The sequence below is a fragment of the Stylophora pistillata genome, chromosome 2 (genome assembly GCF_964205215.1).
Source record: "Stylophora pistillata chromosome 2, jaStyPist1.2, whole genome shotgun sequence".
NCBI lineage: Eukaryota > Metazoa > Cnidaria > Anthozoa > Scleractinia > Pocilloporidae > Stylophora > Stylophora pistillata.
In genome coordinates this window covers 7,082,621-7,103,806 of record NC_142520.1, presented here as the reverse complement: position 1 = coordinate 7,103,806, position 21,186 = coordinate 7,082,621, and the positions used below count along the sequence as shown (strand labels likewise).

Genomic DNA, 21,186 nt, shown 5'->3' with positions numbered 1-21,186 from the left:
ATAGGGAACGTCCTTACAGTAGTAACGCTACGAAACGCAAGAGGTCAATAGGACAATAGGAATTTTCGCTGCCATCAGTCTCAAACACCATAGCTTAAAATGCAGAAAACACCTGTACCTTTGGAGAGCGTTGGAGATCGTTTGTTCAGAGCTGTTTAAGGATCTAAGATGCCGGCATTCAAACGTTTATTCAAGGTATTTGGTTAACAAAAAAAAAAAAGAAAGAAAGCGAAAGAGGCAATCTCTCTCGTTCATAGAGTCAAGTACACCCAACAAACACAGAAAACGTTTTTGACCTAAAATTGTTAAAGCGGTTCTATGCGGCTTCAAAGAGTATTATTTGAAGAATGATAAGCAGAACAGCTTCCATCTGTATCTATCTCTTTCCTTTGATTTTGTTTTCCTTATAGATCAAAACGTATTTTGAAATGATTTTCACAGATATTCCCTATCTCAAGAAATTTCGGTGAAAGATGGCAAAACATCATCTGGCTTAGACTCAGTTCGCAACTATGCCTCGAAATAACCAGGATGGGCGCTGATTCCTTTTGAGCAGCGACGTCGCATCCTGGCAGCAAAGCAAGTGCTAGTGCCTTTTAACTTTATTTTATCGATGTATCCTTAATTGTTACTGAAATTTGAGGACCACTCAGTCATTTTAAAGCGTACTTTATGATCCTAATCAGAGAATGTTTAGAAATACATTTGATGATAAAAATTAACGGTAAAAAACTACGACGTTTCGAAGTCTGCATGACCTCATTATCAAGTAAAATGTTAAAACTGATGTAAAATTATAGCTCAGAGATTATATACAAATAAAATGTGATAACTTCATTAGAATAATGAGCGTTCATTGTTATTGGTGTCAGATCGTGCAGTATATGTTTAAATAAATACTTTTGCACGTATTGAGTCAGACTGCGTGTTTAACTTTGGTTTTTGTTCGCGAATGAATAACATTTCGTGGATTAGGCAGTCCATTTTCCCGCGGCATTTCTTGAGAACGGAAAACATTTTCCCCAGGCCAGCGGACGCTACACCGTGGGCCTCCCTCAGATGCTTGCCAATGACAGAGGCTTTATGTTCTTCTATGCGTTGATGAAGATGGCGTGTGGTATAACCGATATAATCCGCATCGCACGAATCACATTTAAAAGTGTAAACAACGCATTGGTGGTTAATTAAAGCGGGCTTCTCTTCTTGTATCTTGAGCTTTCCCTCGATCTTACGACTCGTGAAAACTGGTTGTAGGTCAGTTCCGATTTTCCGGCCAAGATCTTTCAGCTGATGTCTTACTGTGTCGGCCGATTTTTGGTCTTTAAATGGTAAAGTTATTCTGACAGGTTTTTGTGTAGCCGCGTCAGGTTCAGTTGGGGTTTCGTGACGGCTTTGGATCGTAGAACTCGTGTACCAGGCGATAGCTGAGTTGATGAGTTTCACTGGGTACTTAAGCTTAGTAAACATCCGCTTGAGATGCTGGCATTCCTTCGTAAAAGATTCTTTCGTTGATGACAGGCGGTAAGCTCGGTTCAGCATTGTATTCAGCAGAGATCTTTTGTAACGCTGATCGACATGGCTCTGGTAATGTAAGAGCAGTCCTGTATCAGTTGGTTTATGATATACGCTTGTTGTCAGGTGGCAACCGTTTTTCTCAATCATCATACCGAGGAATGGAAGCTTGTTGTTTTCAGCAATTTCCATTGTGAACTGTATGGCAGGATGGCATTCGTTCAATGTTGAAAGGAAAGCTGTTGCGGCTTGAATATTTGGCGTCGTGGCTAATGTGTCATCGACGTACCTTTTGTAGAAACTTGGTAACTTGTTGTTGCGATCCAGTTGTTCTTCAATGGAGCACAGGAAAACGTTTGCCATAAGGGGTCCCAGGGGCGAGCCCATGGCCACACCGTCCACCTGCTCATAAAGTTGACCGTCGAACTGAAATAGCTGATCTTTGGTTGCTATTCTTAAAAGTTCGGTAAGACCTGTCTTTGTGAGGTTGAGACCATGCGTTTCATTAAACCAGTTGTTTTTATTTTTAAAGGCTTTTTCAGCGATGATCTCAATAGTCTCGTCGAGTGGCACGTTGGTAAATAAATAAATTGAAGAACAACTGGATCGCAACAACAAGTTACCAAGTTTCTACAAAAGGTACGTCGATGACACATTAGCCACGACGCCAAATATTCAAGCCGCAACAGCTTTCCTTTCAACATTGAACGAATGCCATCCTGCCATACAGTTCACAATGGAAATTGCTGAAAACAACAAGCTTCCATTCCTCGGTATGATGATTGAGAAAAACGGTTGCCACCTGACAACAAGCGTATATCATAAACCAACTGATACAGGACTGCTCTTACATTACCAGAGCCATGTCGATCAGCGTTACAAAAGATCTCTGCTGAATACAATGCTGAACCGAGCTTACCGCCTGTCATCAACGAAAGAATCTTTTACGAAGGAATGCCAGCATCTCAAGCGGATGTTTACTAAGCTTAAGTACCCAGTGAAACTCATCAACTCAGCTATCGCCTGGTACACGAGTTCTACGATCCAAAGCCGTCACGAAACCCCAACTGAACCTGACGCGGCTACACAAAAACCTGTCAGAATAACTTTACCATTTAAAGACCAAAAATCGGCCGACACAGTAAGACATCAGCTGAAAGATCTTGGCCGGAAAATCGGAACTGACCTACAACCAGTTTTCACGAGTCGTAAGATCGAGGGAAAGCTCAAGATACAAGAAGAGAAGCCCGCTTTAATTAACCACCAATGCGTTGTTTACACTTTTAAATGTGATTCGTGCGATGCGGATTATATCGGTTATACCACACGCCATCTTCATCAACGCATAGAAGAACATAAAGCCTCTGTCATTGGCAAGCATCTGAGGGAGGCCCACGGTGTAGCGTCCGCTGGCCTGGGGAAAATGTTTTCCGTTCTCAAGAAATGCCGCGGGAAAATGGACTGCCTAATCCACGAAATGTTATTCATTCGCGAACAAAAACCAAAGTTAAACACGCAGTCTGACTCAATACGTGCAAAAGTATTTATTTAAACATATACTGCACGATCTGACACCAATAACAATGAACGCTCATTATTCTAATGAAGTTATCACATTTTATTTGTATATAATCTCTGAGCTATAATTTTACATCAGTTTTAACATTTTACTTGATAATGAGGTCATGCAGACTTCGAAACGTCGTAGTTTTTTACCGTTAATTTTTATCATCAAATACTTTATGATCAACGGAAAAAAAAAGTATGATGTTCTCAGAAACTTGTTTCTAAAAAAACCAAGAAAGTCAAACTATGGATCGTTCTGTGTAACCACTTTGTTGTTTCGCTTTCCGAGCGCATTTTTTCCCTGTTCTTCAGTGTACGACGTTGTCAAATTTTGAACGTTCCCTTGACGTTAGGAGGTTTAAATAGCATAGGAGAGGCATGATTAACAGGAATATTTTGCGCCAGTTGGAATCATTGCCTGTTTTTATCAAGACAAGATCTACACAAAATAAGTGACTCGAAAGGAAATGAAAATTGTGAATTAGTAAGGTAAGTTTTTAAATGCAACTTAGCAGGTTCCACCCCAAAATTTATCGATAAATTAAACGAAGAGGAAACGTTAAACTGAATTGATCTGTACTTTATCTAAATTTATAATTTTGAAGCTAAACGTGGCGAATTCAATGAAAAAAAAATATTGAAATCGATGAGTGATGCCATATTTCTGCCATGAGATCGATGGAAAACATGAATACTGCACTCGGGGTAAAATTCATTAAGTTCTAAAGACCTTTGACTTCCGTTTAGAGAAAAATGGTTTACAACTCAAGTCCATGAATAGTCGAGGAAGTAGGAACTTAATCTGAACTGATTGAAAAAAAAGATTAGGCCGACACAATTGACTGTCGCTACCGGCATTAACTAATTTTGAAAATTTCTTGTCCAAACTTGCCATCTGTCTATCGCAATCATTGTTTTCTATAGAGCATGTTTATAGAATGAGCTGAAGTGAACACCCTTCTCTTTTCGTGCAAGATTGTTATAGGTTTTAAACGATGATCTTAATTCGTTTTTGTACGCAGTAGATCTTACAATGTTTGCTTGTCGGCTGACATCTCGTTACAGCAACTTCAGAGTGTAGGTAACCAGGCTATTGTGTCCTGAGAGCCTACATGTTATTTCTGAAAGGTATTGCACCGAACTTCATTTATGACACAATAACCATGAATTATATCGTGAATTTCGATTTCATAACCGCGTAATTTTGTTAAACACTTCTCTTCCTTTTTTCAATTTCTATATTTATCTTTATTAGCTATATTCTTTTCAAGTATAATAAAGCTAAGAACAGACATTAAAAAATTTGATTAGTCGAGAGAGCCTAATAAAAGCCGCCGATAATATGTTCTTTCCGGTTGGATTTCTCTTGGGGTTACAGGACGTTCCAATACCGAGATATCTTTAGCTAACAGTTCAGTACTTCCTTTACACTTCTGGAACAAAACCACTGGATAAAGTAGAGTTTTGTACTTACTCAGCGCACAATGTATTGACAGTGCTGTAAACATTTTACCGGATTGAAGCCCACTTGATAACAACCCAAGCGCAAAAGATTTTCTAACGTTTTAAAGGAGATAGTGTGTAGTGGACAAAACAATACTCGATCGCTTCTTACTGAGATAAGTCACAATTATTTTCTTCTCTTTATAAACGGACCAATGAGGCTGGAGGCTATTTCCACCAGATGTGGAGCAATGGTTCGCTTCATTAATACAAAAAGTTTAAGATACTGAAACAGCTTTATTCGCTTACGCTTTGTAATAGCGCAGATAGTAAAAGGTTGAAAGATTACGCGGTTAATGAAAATAGTTCCAAGGAATCATGTTTAAAGGTAGATGTCTTTTGCGATTTGACATTTTTCCTATCGAAAGTTATTGCAAATGTCCCATCTTTTAAATGAAAAAAAAAAAAAATAGCTCGTTGTAGTTATTGACGTCTACATCGTATGCAAATAACTCTGTCGGCGTGGGAAGCAGGATAAACATGAAGGGAGGGGAGGGAGGGGGCGTAGAGGAGTCGGTCAACACGCTAAATTATAATAAGATTGCAAACTTAATGACAAACTGAAAATATAACATAACTTCGCAAAGCTTCCTCAGTGCTATACTGTTTCATGACGGATTTTACATATTTCCCATCGAATACGATCATATGCTCGGCTTGATGTGTTACCGCCAATTTTTTTTTTTTTGTTTTTGTTCTTTTTTTTTTGTTTTAAGAATAGATCTTCGCTGCACGCGCCGTAAGCTCCGCTCTGAATTAGACAATTACTCGTGAGTTAAAAAATGTTTGCTTCTCGATCGGAGCAAAATTGGATATTTTCTGCAGACAAATATACAGGTATGCTTTACAAATGGCAGCATTGATGTTGTGTTGGTTGTTTTTTACTAATTACGCAACATCTCCGAAGAATTGAATTGTATGGTAATGAAAACTGTAATTTGTGAATGCAAATGAGCTATTTCGGCTCAGCATCGTATTTATGGAGCAATTAAACGATGGAGAACTGCTCAGATGAAATAGTCTGTTATAAATATGGATGTTGAGATTTTCTACTTAAAAACTATTCACTGAACATCGCGAATTAACTGAGAAATAGGACAATTAAAATCGACGGGTGATGTCATACTGCTGTTATCAGATCGATGGAAAACATTAGCACTGTACTACTTTTTTTCTCTTTTTTCATTTAGTCTTTGAGTGGAATTCATTCATTTCTACAAGATACGGGCGTTCTTTGAAGGAAAACAGTTTACAAATCAAAAAAAATGAAAACCCAAGGAAGTAGAGGCCTGAATTAAAAAGATAACGTAAAGATAAACCTGTCGTGAGATGATCTGTCGCTGATAGCATTCATTGTAAAAATTCCTCGTATAAACTCGCGTCCTGGTCTCTATAGAGCAAGATGACGAGGGGAGCTCGAATGAAATTCTCTTTTCCTTTTGTACAAGATAATTTTATTCCACAGGAGAAACGTCTGACTTATTTCAAAAGGACGAACTTTGTTTTACCGCGAAAGAGGTCAGACACGTATTCTCTGCTGACATCTGTCACAGTCTAACTTTAGAAGGTTCGTAATTAATCCAACGCGTTTACGTATTACTTCTGAATGGTGTTGCATATCACGTCAAAACACAACAATTATGAATTATATCGTCCACTTCAAATTTAAAACTGCATAACTAGGTCATCTTGGTTAATATTTTTCAACTCATTTTGTGTCTTAACAAAAATAAAAATTTCATATGAAACAAGTTAAAAGATAACTTCCTCTGTTTTCATTCATTTGTTTTTATTGTACATGTTTATTTTCTTTATCCTCGTTTTTCCTACGAAACTTAAGAACAGGCGTTTATTATAACAATTTGATTTATTTTGAAAGGGTCTTAAATAAAAGCCGCCAGTTAGGTCTCCTTTTTTTTTCGGTTTAATTCAACTGGTTTTTACAGAACGTTTCATCACAGAAATATCTATATCTAACCATTCACTATTTGCCTCACATTTCTATTACATAACCAATAGATGTAGTATAGATTGTACAGTATATAAGAAGCGCACAGGTACTGGCATGGTTATGAACATTTAACCGGAATAAAGCCGATTCATCTCCCAATTCATCAAGCTTACGAAATGCAGAAGTTGCCTCCAGTAGATGCTGGTACGTTTATGTCTAATCTTGACTTGGTAATAACGCACTTACGACCGTCTCCCGGTTAGCTCAATCGACAGAGCGCTGGATTGTTGTGCGGTAAGTCGAGGATTCAAGCCCCGGCCGGACCAACACTCAAGGTCTTAAAATAATTGAGAAGAGTATGCCGCCTTTCTATAACATCAAGAAATGGTTAGATAATCTAGTCTTCTCGGATAGGGAGGAGTGAATGGAGGTCCCGTCTCCTGTAGGATTAGGGGTAGGAGACGTTAATTCACCACAGACGAGGTTACTGTGGGATGAATGTCCTCCCCTGGGCTAGGATGGGTGGGTTTACTGGGCCAGCAGTAATTGACGCAAGCTGTTGCGGTGTCCCTACTTGTTGGCGAAGCTAATAAACTATAAACCAAAGTATATATTCCATCGTATTTCAAGTCTTTTTTGAAGGAGGTAATATGTAATGCACATAACAATACTCGATCGCTTCTTACCAACAAGAGTCACCAATTCTGTTTTTTTTCTTTATGAAGGGACTAATGAGTCTAAAGGATATTTCTATCAGGTGCGGATAGATCACTTCATTAAAACAAAGAATATTTAGTTTACACTTTGCTATAGCACACAGAATTATGATTGGATCAAATACGTTTTAAAAAATTAAAAACTAGCTCCATTATCATTCCGGTTTAAGGCTAGTTCTTTGTGAGTTAGTGTTTTCTCGCAGCGCGCAAGCGAAGAATTGAATTGTAGTTACGAAAAAAAATGGCGGAAAATTTGAATCATTTGACAACGAAGAGTCAGAATGGCTGGCAAATATACATCCAAGTTTATTAAATGAATCGAACGAAGAAAAACAGCTAGACGACTTGGAAATTTCTTCATTTATTAAAGAAAAAAGAAACAGCAACACGACAACGCGTCAATTCCGTTCCGCTTCGTATACTGTCACGCACTCCCCGTAAATGAATATCCGCGAAATTCGCCCACACTGAAATAACAGTTTGGCGTGTTGGATAATAAATAACTTATTAGACGTTTTGTTATGTAGTATCGCTGAGTATTTTTACTTCTTATTTGTATTTTGACTCACCCTACGGGCTCTTCAAAATACGACACAACTCGTAAAAGTACTCAGCGATACTACACAACAAAACGTCTAATTAGATGTATATATATATATATATATATATATATATATATATTCATCTGCGCGAATAGAAATAATTGACATTAATCCATCTATAAGCTGAGACTGCTCATGATAATTGGACAGGCGCCTTTAACCTCGTGTATCATCAACTTTGCCATAGGGACTTCTTTGGCAATGCATCTACGCAGTTCTAAGTAATGCAATTCTACCATAGAATTCCACAGGTTAGGGATTATCTTCTCAATTTTTTTTTTAATCATGAGTTCTATGTGAACCTTTTTAATGGTTTTGACCATCGACATTTAAAGGGTCAGAAAGCTGAAAACAAGATAAACATGAAAAGGGGCGAAGGAACGAAAAGTGTGAGTCATTACGCTTGAGAGCAGCAAGATGCCAAATCTAACATGGTGAACATATAACTAAACAATACGTAACTTGGTAACGATTCACGTGAGACGTGGTCATCATTTAATTTATCTATATACAATTGAAAGGGTTTTTAAAGTCAAGTCGTATGTAAGTGCTTTCTCTGAGATCAGAGCCGAAGCACTCTTCACGTGAAGAGAGACATGGAAGTGAAGTTGAAGATGAAGGACATTGAGGTACGTCAGGTTTTAATTCTGAAAATGTCAACCACCGATCGAACAACTCAAAGGGACGATCTGTGACATATTCGACAACTTTTTGTTTTTTTTAGAAGACAATAATGTAGCATTAATAAGAGTGAAAAACCACAACGCGAGTAACCATTACATGCCTTCAACCGAGAATGCATTGCGCATTATTCGCGGGAAATTCGAAGTGGCTGCTTGAACCTTATTTGGAAAACGATCAAAACTCAGATCGGTTGGTAACGCAATTTTCTTATGAAAATTCCGTTGAGAAGTACATTTGAAACATTTCGATAGTTTATTTCTAAAAAGAGTAACGGTTTCCTTTAAATTCTCAATTATTTATTCATTTGTTTTTCAACTTTAAGTCTTTTCTAGAGCTGCTATTACTACATAACGATAAACTGTTTGACAAGAGGCTCTGAGCTTATTCATTACTTAAAGGGTTAAATACTGTACCATTGTTTGTGAAGAGCTTACATTTGGCACTGAAGATTTGAAAAAAAGCTAACTAAAAAATAGAAAGATAGTACTGATGATTTCAAAATCAAAAGACGACTAGAGAGAAACACAATACTGTTTAAAAACAACTAAGTCTCAAAATGCATTAGACGAGTGCACAATATATCGAGAATAGCGTTGAACTGTTTGGAAAAATATCATTCAAGTAACAATTCAGCCCTGACCTCTAATTTAAGGGATGACTACCGGCCTCTGATTAGATATTACAAATAAATCAACAATTTTCTTTGACTAGTTTAGCGTAAGTCTAAATATTACTTCATGTCAATGATTAAAAATGGAACTAAGCCTTTCTGCGTTTAATCAAATTTTGAACGATCTCAAGGATTACTGATTTTGAAAAGCTGGCTTGCTTTGGTATAGAATCTTCGTAACTAATGCCAGTAATGACTGTCACACTACAAACGAGTTACTCCGACAGCCAACGAACCGAGCAAAACGAACTGACTTTACCGTCAGATTAAAACTGACCATTGCATTAAACATTTGACAGCTAGTGGCAGCCTGCTTGAAATACTATTTCAGTTCAAATTCATGGCAAGACTGCAACTCAACTGCCCCATCATCGCCAACAACACTTGGATTGATTTGTAAGCCCTTCGTAGTGGCGCTTCCGATATATGTAGATGGAAAAACAGTGTTTAGCTTTCTTTTCAATCGCTCTTGAATCTGTTGATGACAATCGAAAACAATGTCAATTGTGTAGCTAGTATTGATATATTCAATGCAGTAAATTGAATGTATCTAACTTTATTTATCCAAAAAACCCATATCTGTTGAAAGTTCATCTCACCTGGCTGTTTCGCACACAGTGTAGAGCAAAAATCAGGAACCCCTGAAACAGAAAAATGCTCTAAAAATCACTGAAGTTTTTTTTTTTTTTTTTTTTTTTTTACTGTATGAAGAGTTAAGAGCGATTTAGAATTTCTTTGATAATTTAATTTAAATTATACTGCATTTACACACGCAAAACATTTTAGTATAACCAGGTTAGGCTAAACAGAAATTAGCGATTGAGAATTGAAAAACTGAGTTATTTATAGTTTTCATAGTAATTGCAATATGCTAATCTAGACGTTGACAAACATTACGTCAAGCCACCTCTATGAAAAAGAAAACAAAACTAAGAAATCAAAACAAGTTTAAATAATTTAAGAGCCACTGACTGTAAATATCGAGAAACTGCCGACAGTTGCAGAATTTTGTAATTCATTTAATTATTCCTACTTTGAAATACCTTTCTCCAAAAATTATATTAAAAAGTTCTATCGCTCTTTGTTTTCTTGGCAATATCGAAAAGTTCAAAATACGCGTATATGACTGTTGTTCTCTCCGTCTCCTATAAAGCGATGGAAAATTATGCATTCTCGGCAACCTAGTGCAGTTTCTTGATAATAAGGTTTAGTTGCCCCCAAGCTTTGGGGTATATGTAGTAGTAGTATTAAAACGTTTATCAGTTACAATAGATGGCATAAAAACTGGCAGGAGATTCTGTATCATAAATGATAATACAGATTAATTACTGATTTCTCCCTTCTCCTCAGGTTATTTATCCTTTTTTAGGACCAATTCGATCTCGCAATAATTAAAATGTACAACCATGAAAACTGAGGGATTTGTACACCACTACTTTCTAGTGTGATGAATTGAATTTCATAAATCACAAAATTAACGCTAACCTGCGTAGAGTTGAGAATGGTAAAAATGTAGGTGAAAACTTTGTGCAATGGTGACAGAAAACCAAACAGCCACGTGACACCCAGCAGGGGAATCAACACCACGCCCGCTTTAACGCCAAGTCTAAAAGATGAGAACAATTGCAACATGGCATGGGAGTTAGTCTTTCCTTGATTTTGTTCGCATTAATTTATCAAATTTAGATAACCCACAGATTCCATATAAAAAGGAAGTAGGCGAGTATCATAGACTAAGGTGATGCCAAGATATTAGGCCGACCGTGGGGGAAACAGTGGATTTTGTTTCTCCACGAACCTCAATGATCCGCAAGGAGAAGCCGGAGAACTAAATTGGAAAACTCGTTTAAATTTGGAAAAACGAGAACGCAATTTTAAAAATTGCATTGCTTGGAGGAATGCATGTATATTTATTTGCATGATTCACCTAAACATATATTTATCAAACTTCCATTTGCTTGTTTTGTTCTTGTTGTTGTTGTTATGCCTTGATTTTTTTTGTTGATTTGTTGTTTTTTTTTTCCGTGTGTCATATTTCAAAACATACCTTATTTGCTGGCCGTAGTTGTCTTCCGCTAATGGTTCTACAAGCGTAGTAATCTCCCTTATGACTCGTACAAGTATCAAAATGTTGAGCTGAAAAAAAACAATTAAACAAATTAAACTTTATATCGGAAAATGGACGTCGATCAAAATAAACACGAGAGTCAATTGTTCACGAATGTGTGACAAAGAAAAAGTTCGAATATACGAATCATCATATGACATGAGTTATAAACTTATTGTTTCGATAAACGCCACAAATGTCACAAAAATTCAGATGAGCTTATTAGTCGAAGACAACCAGCAACTGGAGAAAAGGAAAGAAAAAAAAAATTAAAGAAAATTAATATTCCAGCCGATGAAACGGTATCTCTTTCAAACCATCCACAATCTTTGGCAGAAGCTAATGATTTTCTTACTATTTATCACTGGTGTAGCTTTGGAGTCCATCTTTTCCAGTTGCGATGCCCAGTGAAATACCCACCATGACGATAGGAAGGCCTTCAAATAGGGAGAAAGAAGAATGTAATGTATGTTAGGGAATCATATACCAAATAAGGCGGTAAATATTCATAAATACTCCATGACATGACGTGATACATGTGCATCTTGGTGTTGATATTGTACACCTTTACAACAAACAGGTAGAGATAAATTCCCTCGACCAGTATCCAACAGTAAGCGGCCATCAGGAAATGCTGCATAAGAGCTGCTACCGTGATACAGACAGCCTGCAAAAAAGAAAGAAAGAACACAGAAGAACATTGCCCGGCTGTGAAAATGAAAACAAAAACAATTTCTTCAGTGAATGTGGGAACATGCAGCTTACCATGTCTATGGTGGCGTTTATCCCGACAAGAAAGATAATCTGTCCAGCTCTAAGGGACACAGAAAGACTTAAACGTACTTGTGACAGAGGTTGACGAACATCTCTGACGAAGAAACGAAAATAAAGAAAAATAAGACAAAGAGGAACGCACGACAAATCCTATGATTATAATCAGAAGCAAAATTAAAGTCAAAGGAAAAAAAACCAACATGCAATAAACACAAAATATGCCAGTAAATGCATAAGATATTCGACATTCCCAGTATATTTGGTTGCAAAGAAGCTGGAAGGAACGCTCTAACTAAAGACTTACTATTTCATAGTTTCGTTTTATTTTTTAAATGTCCGTTATGAATTAAAGGAACTGAAAGCAGATGAGCCCTATTGTCACTGATAATATGTGGTACTTGTCCCTTATCAAATATTTCATAGATTGGCTACCCGAGCAGCAAGATGGACCCATCTTGCCCACTCTGGATTATCCGGTTAAATCCCTTGTTCCTTTTTGCGTCCATAAAAACGCAACAAAAGAACTCGGCCAATATCCAGCCATCTTGACCTCACGATTGGTCAATAACGAACATACATTTTACAGACTTAACTTACTTATTATCCAATCCAATAAACACCAAGTTTTTTTAAAATCGTAGTTGCCAAGAGAGACTTTTACAGTGATTTTTTGCACGTTCTGGTCTGCTGTATGGAATCAGCTTCAAAGTCATAACTGATTGTCTGGTAACAGTGCTTACGTGGCGAAAGAATACAGGATGATTGTCAAAAGTATCCCGATGATGGAAAGGCTTAATCCTACGTAAGTGATTGTCGCCAGGATAGTTCCGTCCTTCTTGGTGAGCTGTATTAGGAATTAGAAACAAACAAAAATTAAGATTTGATTAATTGACCAAACGGATGAACTATATGGAAAAATATTCGAAAGTACATAAATAATTTTAAAAGATACCTTTGTGCCACCACTGTGAAAGTGAACTAAGACAGCAAAGTAGGTCAAATGATTGCATCTACAAACTGTTTCCACTGAGTTGCTCTTCGCTGAATCTACATGACAACCCTCATCTGCGAACCCGTCTGGACTAAAAAAGTTCATGAATATGATGGCAAAAGGAAAAACAAAATATGCGAGATAAGTAATCGGAGTCTCAAATAAGCAGAGTATTGAAAGGCCTATTTGAAGAAAGGCCTATTTTTTTTTTAGGTGTATTTAGACCGTTAAGATACCCTCGCCCCATTCTTTATAAATAAACTATATGACAAACATTCATTTCAGGTACAAAGTATTTCTAGGAGCAACAGACAAACAGATAAAAAAATCCATGTTATTAATCTAATTTTGACGTTGAATAAGAAACGTATATGAATTTTACCTCATGCTGGAGCCATTCCAAAACATGCAATGCTTCTCTGCCTCAACGACCTGAAAATATATTTTATTTCGTTTGAATCAAATCAACACAACATAAAAAAGGACTGAGGTTATCTTTCAGCGCTGAAAATAACTACTTCTAGGCTTCTGAACTTCAAGATGACATCTTGTTGTAATTTTTCTAGTTTAGGATCCATATCTGCGGTCATTATCCTGGTGTTCACAAACCTGTAACGAACATTTTCCTAAGAATTATCAGTGTTGAGCTTATTAGGGTTATATTCTAAAAATGAATGAAAAAACTGAGTCTTTTTTTTTTTTGATAGGAACGTGCAAGCCTTTAAAAACAACAAACGATGTTTGATTAACCGAGTTACCAGCCCTCGAATTAGTGTTAACATCCAAACGAACTGGACTGTATCATTCAGCAGATAATGGGCTAAAAAAGAGTGTGAGGTTCTTTTCGATATTCCTATATATTGGTTCCTAAGAAAATCTATTTTGAAGTTGGATAATAGGAAATACATCTCTGAAAAGTCACAAGAAAGTTTTCGTAAAGGCCCACCCTTTTCTGCAATAATATCAGAAAAATACTTTATCCAAGTTTCATCAAAAACATAACCTATTTGAAAATCCGTGACTTTGCTCTGTTCTGTTATAAAGCACGCTGAAGCGGCTAGAGCACAAAAGAAGTGTAGGGAGAAACACGAGACGTAGTCAAGTGCAAATCGAGATCCTGAACGAAAGCCCTCATAAAACGTAACTCCTGCTGAAGACCCTAACCTGGACCATTACACCTTTCACTATTTGGTTCCAGCTATCCTAAAACACTCTTCAGGCCATGGATTGCTTTCTTTTTTTAAAAAATCATTCAGTATAGAGCAAAAAATCGATGTTTTGAAAATTTTTACAAGATACTGCTGAAAGCAGACCTGCTATGCTTGAACTAGGTCTCAAATATTTCGTGCATCAAGCTGACCTTGTATTGTCAGTTTCATTCCCAACAGATTGATTTGTCAGTAGTAGTTCGTGAAGATCCTTGTAAACACACCCTACGATCACGGACCCTGAAAAGGAAATAGCCGACAAAAAATAAGAGAAAGGTATCGGTGTATGCCAAAAAGCGAACCCTTAATCTTGAGAGGTAATTTATGTTTAATGTAATTTGAGTTCGTACGGGAATTTTGCCCAAGATATTTTTGGAAATCAAAACAGACTTTAAATTTTTGACTCTCCTACATTGATGTTTAACTAACCAAGCCGACCAATTGTTACTTTTACCCTGGATATTACATCATTCATAATATAATTTTTTGACCCTGACACTCCGCTAGCAATTATTATCTTGGCTGCCCATTTTTCTGCTGTTATTTTTGTGCTTGATATTTATATCTTGAAAATACCAATACAGTTTGCGTGTTTGCTGTTCTTTCGTCCTAAATATTTTCCAAAATTTGGACTGATACGGGAAGAATATTAATTTTCACAGTAACTAATCAAAATAATTTTGCCGGCCAATTTGGAAAAATGAAGAAGTACTAGATCGATAAAACAGAAATCGTGAGCAAAATGGCATTGCATAAAACAGAGTGATAAAGAACTCGAGATGGTTAATACAAACCATTCTCTGCAAAATTTGCAGAAGATAAATTGATGCTGGCTTGCCATTCTTCTTCCTTGAGAAGGAAGTCACCTGTATTTTGGCGGTAGCCTAACTGAATACCCAGAGCTGCCGAAAGGAGCAGAAGATAAGTGAGATATCAATTACATATGAGTAAGTGCGCGTTTCCTATGAATTCAATAAAGACTTGAAGGTACATATTTAGACAGAACCGAATTAAGATTGACCATATGTAATTGGGTTTAATAAGATCCAGGCGAAAAAAACAACAAATGTGTAAAGATCTCGGGTTTTAACTCACCCATTTTTTGGTTAGTAATCTTTTTGGAAGGTCTTGTCTCACTCAGATGATACTTGCTGTACTTAAGAACAAATTTCTCGAAGGCGACTGCCACCCGGAAGATGGCTTCTGTTCTTTTCTTTATTTCTTCCTTACAAAGTTGGCCTATGATAGCTTTTGTTATGCTTTGACACAGATCGGCGAAGTCTTCGAACAAAACCAATGCCTCCTAAAATTACACAAATATTCTTCATTTATCTTACATTGACTTCAAGTTTTTCAATACCTAATAATGTTTTAAACACAATGAAAATTGAATTTCTGAACCGGGACAGTTGACAAAGGTAGACAGGCCTGTAATAATGGAAATTTGAGTTACAATTTCAGATCTCTCTCGAGAAAAACAGAAACAACAACAACAACAAAGAAAAAAAAGCAACAAAGACCAAAGAAACAACAACAACAACAAACGTAAGTCAAACACATGAACAAGGACATATACAAAAAAAAGCCGAAAGAAACAACAAGGACAAAAACAATAACAGATAAGAAAAATAAATTTAAAAAATGACAGATCCCTCCTGGTATTTACTTAATTATTTCTGTTTGTTTGTTCCTTTCCTTTTTTTTTTGTTTTATTATTTTTTTGTTGCAGTATGCTATTTAACATAGAAGAAGGAATATCGATACCATGTGCTTGCTCAGAACGCTGCATTCTTAAATGTTTGATAAATTTTATCATGAGAGATAAATGGTTCTTTCGCCAAAAGAAACTTGAAAACTATTTAAGTTTCAGATCTCCTGAGATTTCGAAGAGTAACCTGTCTACACCAGATTCTTATAATGCTCTTAAACGCCTTCGCGTTTACTTTAAGATGGTCACTTTCGCGATAATGCACTTGCAATCTACTTAAATGACTGATGAATCAAATGAATTTTGATAGATACCTTCAGGGAACTTTCTCTGCTAATTTCAATTCCATCAAGTTTACAAACATATACATTAGCCTAGGGCAAAAAAGACAACATTTTTAACTAACGCCATAGATTGTGGAAATAATGAAAGCAAGGGCTAGGAGAAATTACAATACATACCAGACTCTCAGTTGTTACTGGCGGCGATGATGGGCTTATCCAAGTTAAAGATGACAATGATGATGACGATAAAGAAGACGAGGGCGAAGACGAAGATGAGGATATGCATAGCGATGATGATGGTGATGATAATGATGAAGATGAGGACAAGGCTGGCAACGACGATGAAAACGAAGATAACGATGACGACACTGACAATGACGACGATGACAAAGATAACGGTGGTGGCACTGACAATGACGATGATGACGACGATGTTAATAGTATTGAGGATATTGACGACAATGACGATGATGATAATGACGATGACGATGTCGAGAATGTCGAAGGAAAGAAGTGAGATGACATTAACAACGTTAATGGTGGATGTTGTGGTGATAATGGTGATGATGATGATGATGATGATGATGATAATGAGCACGACGATGACGATGATAGAAACAATAATGAGAAAGTCGATGACGATGATGACAATGGTAAGGGTAAGAGAAATGAGAAGCTGTCGGCGACCCGTACGATGATTGCAAGTGAGCTGTGTGTTAAAGCAAAATATCACTATCAAAATGCGATCTAAACTAATATCGGAAAGCTCCCATCGAATAGAAGAAATTTGGAAATTGACTTTCAAGATATCTTTTTATCATAGAGGGGGCACTTACAAACACTTACTCATGGTCTGTTTTTCTCTCAAATGGTACTCACTAAAAGTACGGTAATTTACTTTACCTTGTGTAGCTGATGGTTGAGTTCTGATGACTTCAGTTGTCGTAGCTGAGGCAGTTACAATAATATAAAGTCCTGTAATTGAAATTTGGTGTGCGCTTCTGCTCAGTCAGTGAATTGACTAGCTGGATTTCTGTCGTGTTACAAGAGCCAGCGTCGCACGTTTGTTTACACTCATTTGTAGTGCAAAACATATTGCATCTATCTACTCTCCCGTTGCACTTCTGATCACACTCTTTCCCGCAGCATTTCAGATTACATATTTTAGCATGGCAATGCTGCAAACATTTACCGCTACTCACGTAGCATTTTGCATCGCATATATCTATTCCTCCGTTGCATTTCTGTTCGAGTATATCCTGGATTGCACTTCCTGTAATGTGACATTCATTAGCGTCGCACGTCTGTTTACATTTACTAGCATTACAATGCATGTTGCATTCTTTTACGTTGTTTTTACACTTTTGATCACACACTTTACTGCTGCACTCTAGGTTACAGCTTTCAGCGTCGCAATCTTGGTCGCAATTCTTTCCGTTACATTCAAGAGAACAGTTATAGTTGCCTTTATGGCACAGCTGGTCACACTTTTCTTCCTCCTTAAAACATTCCCGTGGACATGGGTTTTCGCTGGAGTTGCAGATATCTTGGTTGACTCTGGTATATCCTGGAAAAATAATATTTGAAAAAAAAAAAACAAACAAACAAACAAACATAAAAAAAAAACGATGATAAAGATAATCAGTGTCGCCATCCTTTGTAAGTTTTTCTTTTTTTCTTTCTTTTAAAGAGATACGACATTAAATCACCATGGTTATGCTGTCTAAATTTAAAGGACTGTGTTGGCTGAGAGTCATTAATCATTAATTGACACCACAGCCCTGAAATGGGATTCACAGGTACGCTTCAAAAGTGATGTTGCTGGGGTCGTTACAAATGTACCAGAAGAGATGAAAATCAAAAAGAGCAGCCTACAGCTTTCAATTAAAAGTTTTCATTCATTTCGAATTATTTGCCATGTATTAACTGCATCGAAAATTAACGATGGAAACATCAGCATCTGATGGTACACGATTTTTGAATAAGTCTGAAAACCTAAAGCTCAGAATGAATAATTTTTTCCTCCACATTTGCTCATTTACATAGCGCTCATATCCTTTGCTGAAGTCGATTGTTTGTGACATCAATAACAACGAAATCTTTCCAAAACCCGCGACAAAACACTGTCTTTGAAATACTGTTCCCATTGATACTAATGGCAGAAGGAAAGTATCTACAATGTTCATTAAGCACTCCCTGGTTTGACCACAGTGTATCCTTCTCTGATTTATGGATCGCGATATCAAACACAACTCCGGCCAATACGAGAATGTATTTTCAGCAGACTAGCCGCCAAAATTTTGGTGATTTCCAAACTCAAAATCGGAAAATGTATTTAATAACATTCTCCTTGAGTGTTTGCTTGTTTCTTTGTTTGTTTGTTTGTTTGTTTTGTCTTGTGCTTTTGTGCGTGTGTGTGTGTGTGTGAGTATGCACGCGTGTTTGTGTGTGTGTGTGTGCGCGCGTGCACGTGTGTGTAGGTGTGTGTGTGTGTGTGTGTGTATGTGTTTCTCTTTTTGCAAGATTTCCACCACCACAAAGTTATCCGATTTACAAAAGAACAAGAGATAAATTCTTAATTCGAAAACCAAACATTTAATATTTTACTTTTTGTATTCAGTTTATTTTACGAGCGATGTAGGAAAATAGAATATGACTGATGCAATTTACGTATTGAACTCCTCTGAAAAATTTTTTTTTTTTCATTTATCAGTTTCTTTATTCATTTTTATTACTAAGAAATCAGATATAGCACGGGAAACGACAATTTTTTTTTCAGAATAAACTGCAGTTTTCATGTTCAGACAGGTGGAAGTAAAACGTCCCAGCGTTTTTTTTAAGTCCTTCACGACAAATTTATGAACAAAATTACTTTTTAAGGGGGACTACCTTGTAGACGATTCTTATGGGATTAGCGTTTGAAGTCTATCTACAATGGATTTTCCTTCCGAATTCTAAAAATTACTGTGAGAAGTTTTACAGTAAGGTCACCAGTACTGGAGACGTACATTTTTTTTTTCTGTTTAACAATGTCAATTCTTCAACTGTTATTTGCACAACGACAGGAGTTTGATAAATCAATAATGAGATGAAAGCTCAGAATTCAAAGAGAAAAAAAAAAAGAAAGAAGAATAACATTCTGTCTTCTCGCAGAGTCCTTAATTTGTGAGGTTTTTTGAAATGTAGTTTGGATAAGTTGTCCAGTACACATGCGTTTATTTTAAACATTCCACAGAATCCATATCTTTGATCTAATTCAACAGGCTTGAAATAAACCTTTATTTACATGGCTGCGTAAGAGTTTCACCTTGAAAATCTACTTAAGTTGAATTGGACTTATAGCTAACATGAGTTATCTATACTGAGCTCAGTAATAATAATAGACCGGTTTCTCAAATTAGGTCCTTGCAATACATGAAAATGAGAACTTCCAAAGGTTTTATCTCTCTCCCCGTCCCTATTTTCGTCCAAGGGCCGTCGTGAGGGCAAAATCTTCGAGTCCCGTTAGGGAACTCTGATGAAGTTACTCTTTTCGGAGTATGCTTCTGGTACTAAATGAACTAAATTTATGATCATAAAAGAACTTTGATACTCACCCAACAAAGTTATTGATACTAGAACAGTTCCCCATATCTGACATGCTTTCGTCAACATCTCTCTTCCCGTGTAGCTTAAGTTTCTGTCAGCGTCACGTTCAACCTATTCTGTTTTTTTTTTTTCCAATTTTTATAAGCTGAACATTAGTGTAAAGCTCCCTCTCACTGTATTAGTTCGGTAGGAATTAATTTTTTTAAATCTTCTATTTACATCAGTCTCCTGCTGAAAGCATAAGCTCTCCGCATGTGTTGTTTTGAGTCGAAATCAGCCTTCTTTTGCTAACTCATTATGCAGGGAATTGAATATAATGCAAATTTTTGACATCTTATCTCCGGTTAAATTCCATTTTAAGAAGCCCTTGCACCTGTTTCAAACAAATATGAAAGAATAATCAATCAATATCAAGAGATACTCTTTCATTACGTTCTTCACTAATCTTTGAAAATAATAAAATGAAATAAAAATTAATCATAAAGTCAAGCTCGAGATAGTAACTTCTGGGTATCAATTACAACAGGAACTGCAAATGTCACTCTTGCAGTCAACTATTCACTGTGAGTCTGTTTACTCAGCTATTTAAGCAACAGTGTCGGTCTTTTTAGAGCATTAACATAACACAAGCTGACACGGAAAAAATATGGTTTTACTTAAATTTTCAAATGATCCCCACAGCTCAAATAACTGTGCTGGCTTACCTTTCTCTACCATTTTGACCCTGGTCTTCTCTAGAAGTATTTTGATATTATTTCCATCATTTTCTCTGGATGCATCACTCTGGAATTCCAAGGTATGCCGAGCAGAATCCTTGAGCAATGCCACTACGACCTTTAACACAAAATGGATTAGTCATCAAAACTATCTCAAGGTCATTTCATTCTAAAACCCACCCATTCGTTTTTGCGAAGTTTTACTTGCTAGTTTCGTCATGTAATTCAAAATGAAAATGACGGTTTTCAAGCAATAACCTCCGTCGGCGTCAGTATTTGTCTTCAGATTAGTCTCTCGGAAAGTAAATAGACCAGCGGAAAAGAGCAGACTCCAAGAGTTTCACCTTTTTATATGGAAGAAGAAAACATTGCTTTTTAGTACTCAGCGATAGCAACCTTAAAAAGCTGGTTTCATATGCTGTTCGGGACCGTAAAGAGGGTCAAAAAATATTTTATCGATGCGCAGTATGAAAAATAATAGGATGCTTGTTAATGTCCACATTTGCTCTCTAAGCTTTGCTTTTTGGCCAATTGCTTTTTTATCGGACGATCTCTTAGCAGCAGACTATCAGCTGGCATGCCAGGCGCCTGAGGTTGTTTATTTAC

General features: G+C 36.7%; 1 pseudogene across 1 annotated transcript; it reads right to left on the bottom strand.

The window, feature by feature from the left end:
• Nucleotides 1-8,763: 8,763 nt before the first annotated feature.
• Nucleotides 8,764-20,316, bottom strand: LOC148736899 (uncharacterized; annotated as a pseudogene). The gene is made up of 18 exons (XR_015996768.1): nucleotides 17,238-20,316; nucleotides 17,113-17,188; nucleotides 16,307-16,985; nucleotides 15,380-15,587; nucleotides 15,079-15,186; nucleotides 14,437-14,524; nucleotides 13,595-13,685; nucleotides 13,459-13,508; nucleotides 13,038-13,167; nucleotides 12,826-12,929; nucleotides 12,077-12,179; nucleotides 11,828-11,978; nucleotides 11,667-11,748; nucleotides 11,489-11,554; nucleotides 11,252-11,341; nucleotides 10,690-10,810; nucleotides 9,804-9,845; nucleotides 8,764-9,679 (listed from the first exon to the last, which is right to left on the bottom strand). The product of XR_015996768.1 is annotated as an uncharacterized LOC148736899 (transcript).
• Nucleotides 20,317-21,186: the final 870 nt, after the last annotated feature.